A 6531-nucleotide genomic window follows, 5' to 3' on the forward strand; every position below is an offset into this window, starting at 1 on the left:
GCCTTGGAGATGCCCTAAGTACACAAGGGAGCTCGTTTTATTCTGTATGCAAAAGATTCCTAATTAACCATGCATGTGTTGAAATGATTGCACGTATTTGAGCTGGAGCAATTAATTAAGATAAGTGTGTGTCTAGGGCTCATCTATATCACATCTAAGTTGAATTCATCATCTGTTTGTGCCCACCTCAGTATGATCTTCTTCCATTGAAACCTTCCCCCATCACCTAGCCGTTGTTATTTTTGGGCCTTGTGGCTGTTGCTAATAGCTCATGGGCTATATCGGTGTTTGTCCGTTTTTCTTTAAGCAGAAAACATAGAGATCAATTCGGCAGTGTCTAAAAAACAATTTAGCACCAGATTTGTGCCTTTTATGTGTTTCTGAAGGAAATATGCCCTAGAGGCAATAATAAAGTTGATTATTTATATTTCCTTATATCATGATAAATGTTTATTATTCATGCTAGAATTGTATTAACCGGAAACTTAGTACATGTGTGAATACATAGACAAATAGAGTGTCACTAGTATGCCTCTACTTGACTAGCTCGTTAATCAAAGATTGTTAAGTTTCCTAGCCATAGACATGAGTTGTCATTTGATTAACGGGATCACATCATTAGAGAATGATGTGATTGACATGACCCATCCGTTAGCTTAGCACTATGATCGTTTAGTTTGTTGCTATTGCTTTCTTCATGACTTATACATGTTCCTATGACCATGAGATTATGCAACTCCCGAATACCGGAGGGACACTTAGTGTGCTATCAAACGTCACAACGTAACTGGGTGATTATAAAGATGCTCTACAGGTGTCTCCGATGGTGTTTGTTGAGTTGCCATAGATTGAGATTAGGATTTGTCACTCCGATTGTCGGAGAGGTATCTCTGGCCCTCTCGGTAATGCACATCACTATAAGCCTTGCAAGCAATGTGACTAATGAGTTAGTTATGGGATGATGCATTATGGAACGAGTAAAGAGACTTGCCGGTAACGAGATTGAACTAGGTATTGAGATACCGACGTTCGAATCTCGGGCAAGTAACATACCGATGACAAAGGGAACAACATATGTTGTTATGCGGTTTGACCGATAAAGATCTTCGTAGAATATGTGGGAGCCAATATGAGCATCCAGGTTCCGCTATTGGTTATTGACCGGAGATGAGTCTCGGTCATGTCTACATAATTCTCGAACCCGTAGGGTCCGCACGCTTAACGTTCGATGACGATCGGTATTATGAGTTTATGTATTTCGATGTACCGAAGGTTGTTCGGAGTCCCGGATGTGATCACGGACATGACGAGGAGTCTCGAAATGGTCGAGACATGAAGGTTGATATATTGGAAGGTTATGTTTGGACACCAGAAAGGTTTCGGATGAGTTCGGGCATTTTCTGGAGTACTCGGAGGTTACCGGAACCCCCTGGGGGCTTAATGGGCCTACATGGGTTTAGTGAAAGAGAGAGGAGGCAGCCAAGTGGAGGGGCGCGCCCCCCAAGCCCAATCCGAATTGGGAGGGGGGCCGGCCCCCCTTTGCTTCTTCTCCTCTTCCCCTTCCCTCACCCTCCTATTAGGACTAGGAAAAGGGGGAACCTACTCCTAGTAGGAGTAGTATTCCCCCCCTTGGGGGCGCACCATGAGGCTGGTCAGCCCCCTCCTTTATATACGGGGGAGGGTGCACCCCATAGACACACAAGTTGATTGTTTTAACCATGTGCGGTGCCCCCTCCACAGATTTCCACCTCGGTCATATCGTTGTAGTGCTTAGGCGAAGCCCTGCGTCGGTAAATTCATCAACACCGTCATCACGCTGTCGTGCTGACGAAACTCTCCATCGGCCTCAGCTGGATCAAGAGTTCGAGGGACGTCTCCGAGCTGAACGTGTGCAAATCGCGGAGGTGTCGTGCGTTCGGTACTTGATCGGTTGGATCGCGAAGACGTTCGACAACATCAACCGCGTTACTTAACGCTTCCGCTTTCGGTCTACGAGCGTATGTGGACACACTCTCCCGCTTGTTTCTATGCATCTCCTAGATAGATCCTGCGTAGGAATTTTTTTGAAATACTGCGTTCCCCAACAGTGGCATCCGAGCCAGGTCTATGCGTAGATGTTATATGCACGAGTAGAACACAAAGAGTTGTGGGCGATAATAGTCATACTGCTTACTAGCATGTCATACTTTGATTCGGCGGTATTGTTGGATGAAGCGGCCCAGACCGACATTACATGACCGCGTTCATGAGACTGGTTCTACCGCCGTGCTCCGCACACAGGTGGCTAGTGGGTGTATGTTTCTCCAACTTTAGTTGAATCGAGTGTGACTACGCCCGGTCCTTGTTGAAGGTTAAAACAACACACTTGACGAAAAATCGTTGTGGTTTTTGATGCGTAGGTAAGAACGGTTCTTGCTAAACCCGTAGCAGCCACGTAAAATTTGCAACAACAAGTAGAGGACGTCTAACTTGTTTTTGCAGGGTATGTTGTGATGTGATATGGTCAAGACGTGATGATATATAAATTGTTGTATGAGATGATCATGTTTTGTAACAGTTATCGGCAACTGGCAGGAGCCTTATGGTTGTCGCTTTATTTTATGAAATGCAATCGCCATGTAATTGCTTTACTTTATCACTAAGCAGTAGCGATAGTCGTGATAGCAATAGTTGGCAAGACGACAACGATGCTTCGATGGAGATCAAGGTGTCAAGCCGGTGACGATGGTGATCATGACGGTGCTTTGGAGATGGAGATCAAAGGCACAAGATGATGATGGCCATATCATATCACTTATATTGATTGCATGTGATGTTTATCCTTTATGCATCTTATTTTGCTTAGTTTGGTTGTAGCATTATAAGATGATCTCTCACTAAATTTCAAGGTACACGTGTTCTCCCTGAGTATGCACCGTTGCTACAGTTCATCGTGCCGAGACACCATGTGATGATCGGGTGTGATAAGCCCTACGTTCACATACAACGGGTGCAAGCTAGTTTTGCACACGCAGAATACTCGGGTTAAACTTGACGAGCCTAGCATATGCAGATGTGGCCTCGGAACACTGAGACCGAAAGGTCGAACGTGAATCATATAGTAGATATGATCAACATAGTGATGTTCACCATTGAAAACTACTCCATCTCACGCGATGATCGGACATGGTTTAGTTGATTTGGATCACGTGATCACTTAGATGATTAGAGGGATGTCTATCTAAGTGGGAGTTCTTAAGTAATATGATTAATTGAACTTTAATTTATCATGAACTTAGTACCTGATAGTATTTTGCATGTCTATGTTATTGTATATCAATGGCCCGTGCTACTGTTCCTTTGAATTTTAATGCATTCCTAGAGAAATCTAAGTTGAAAGATGATGGTAGCAACTACACGGACTGGGTCCATAACTTGAGGATTATCCTCATTGTTGCACAGAAGAATTACGTCCTGGAAGCTCCGCTAGGTGCAAGACCCGCTACAGGAGCAACGTCGGACGTTGTGAACGCCTAGCAGAGCAAAGCTGATGACTACTCGACAGTTCAGTGTGCCATGCTTTATGGCTTAGAAGAGCAAAGCTGATGACTACTCGATAGTTCAGTGTGCCATGCTTTACGGCTTAGAACAGGGACTTCAACGACGTTTTGAACGTCATTGAGCATATGAGATGTTCCAGGAGTTGAAGTTAATATTTCAAGCAAATGCCCGGATTCAGAGATATGAAGTCTCCAATAAGTTTTATAACTGCAAGATGGAGGAGAATAGTTTTGTCAGAGTACATATACTCAGAATGTCTGCGTACCACAACCACTTGACTCAACATAGTGATGTTCACCATTCAAAACTACTCCATCTCATGTGATGATCGGACATGGTTTTAGTTGATTTGGATCACGTGATCACTTAGATGATTAGAGGGATGTCTATCTAAGTGGGAGTTCTTAGGTAATATGATTAACTGAACTTTAATTTATCATGAACTTAGTACCTGATAGTATTTTGCATGTCTATGTTGTTGTAGATAAATGGCCCGTGCTACTGTTCCGTTGAATTTTAATGCGTTCCTAGAGAAAGCTAAGTTGAAAGATGATGGTAGAAATTACACGGACTGGGTCCGTAACTTGAGGATTATCCTCATTGCTGCACAGAAGAATTACGTCCTGGAAGCACCGCTGGGTGCCAGGCCTGCTGCAGATGCTACTGATGACGTTAAGAACGCCTGGCAGAGCAAAGCTGATGGCTACTCGATAGTTCAGTGTGCCATGCTTTACGGCATAGAACCGAGACTTCAACGACGTTTTGAACGTCATGGAGCATATGAGATGTTCCAGGAGTTGAAGTTAATATTTCAAGCAAATGCCCGGATTGAGAGATATGAAGTCTCCAATAAGTTCTATAGCTGCAAGATGGAGGAGAATAGTTCTGTCAGTGAACATATACTCAGAATGTCTGGGTACCACCACCACTTGACTCAACAGGGAGTTAATCTTCCTGATGATAGTGTCATTGACAGAGTTCTTCAATCACTGCCACCAAGCTACAAAAGCTTCGTGATGAACTATAATATGCAAGGGATGGATAAGACAATTCCTGAGCTCTTTGCGATGCTAAAAGCTGCGGAGGTAGAAATCAAGAAGGATCATCAAGTGTTGATGGTCAACAAGACCACCAGTTTCAAGAAGAAGGGCAAAGGGAAGAAGGGGAACTTCAAGAAGAACGGCAAGCAAGTTGCTGCTCAAGTGAAGAAGCCCAAGTCTGGACCTAAGCCTGAGACTGAGTGCTTCTACTGCAAAGGGACTGGTCACTGGAAGCGGAACAGCCCCAAGTATTTGGCGGATAAGAAGGATGGCAAAGTGAACAAAGGTATATGTGATATACATGTTATTGATGTGTACCTTACTAATGCTCGCAATAGTGCCTGGGTATTTGATACTGGTTCTGTTGCAAATATTTGCAACTCGAAATAGGGACTATAGATTAAGCGAAGATTGGCTAAGGACGAGGTGACGATGCGCGTGGGAAATGGTTCCAAAACCGATGTGATCGCCGTCGGCATGCTACCTCTAAATCTACCTTCGGGATTAGTTTTAGACCTGAATAATTGTTATTTAGTGCCAGTGTTAAGCATGAACATTATATCTGGATCTTGTTTGATGCGAGACGGTTATTCATTTAAATCTAAGAATAATGGTTGTCCTATTTATATGAGTAATATCTTTTATGATCATGCACCCTTGAAGAGTGGTCTATTTTTGTTGAATCTCGATAGTAGTGATACACATATTCATAATATTGAAGCCAAAAGATGCAAAGTTGATAATGATAGTGCAACTTATTTGTGGCCCTGGCGTTTGGGTCATATTGGTGTAAAGCGCATGAAGAAACTCCATACTAATGGACTTTTGGAATCACTTGATTATGAATCACTTGGTACTTGCGAACCATGCCTCATGGGCAAGATGACTAAAACTCCATCAGATTTATTGGAAATAATACATACTGATGTATGCGGTCCGATGAATATTGAGGCTCGCGACGGGTATCGTTATTTTCTGACCTTCACGGATGATTTAAGCAGATATGGGTACATCTACTTGATGAAACATACGTCTGAAACATTTGAAAAGTTCAAAGAATTTCAGAGTGAAGTGGAAAATCATCGTATCAAGAAAATAAAGTTTCTGCGATCTGATCATGGAGGAGAATACTTGAGTTACGAATTTGGTCTTCATTTGAAACAATGCGGAATAGTTTCGCAACTCACGCCACCCGGAACACCACAGCGTAATGGTGTGTCCGAACATTGTAACCGCACTTTATTAGATATGGTGCGATCTATGATGTCTCTTACTGATTTACTGCTATCATTTTGGGGTTATGCTTTAGAGACGGCTGCATTCACGTTAAATAGGGCACCATCTAAATCCGTTGAGACGACACCTTATGAATTGTGGTTTGGCAAGAAACCCAAGTTGTCGTTTCTTAATGTTTGGGGCTGCGATGCTTATGTGAAAAAGCTTCAACCTGATAAGCTCGAACCCAAATCGGAGAAATGTATCTTCATAGGATACCCAAAAGAGACTGTTGGGTACACCTTCTATCACAGATCCGAAGGCAAGATATTCGTTGCTAAGAATGGATCCTTTCTAGAGAAGGAGTTTCTCTCGAAAGAAGTGAGCGGGAGGAAAGTAGAACTTGATGAGGTAACTGTACCTGCTCCCTTATTGGAAAGTAGTTCATCACAGAAATCAGTTCCTGTGATTCCTACACCAATTACTGAGGAAGCTAATGATGATGATCATGTAACTTCAGATCAAGTTACTATCGAACCTCGTAGGTCAACCAGAGTAAGATCCGCACCAGAGTGGTACGGTAATCCTATTCTGGAGGTCATGCTACTTGACCATGACGAACCTATGAACGATGAGGAAGCGATGATGAGCCCAGATTCTGCGAAATGGCTTGAGGCCATGAAATCTGAGATGGGATCCATGTATGAGAACAAAGTGTGGACTTTGGTTGACTTGC

Source organism: Aegilops tauschii, chromosome 3 (assembly GCF_002575655.3).
Source record: "Aegilops tauschii subsp. strangulata cultivar AL8/78 chromosome 3, Aet v6.0, whole genome shotgun sequence".
In the NCBI taxonomy this organism is placed as follows: domain Eukaryota; kingdom Viridiplantae; phylum Streptophyta; class Magnoliopsida; order Poales; family Poaceae; genus Aegilops; species Aegilops tauschii.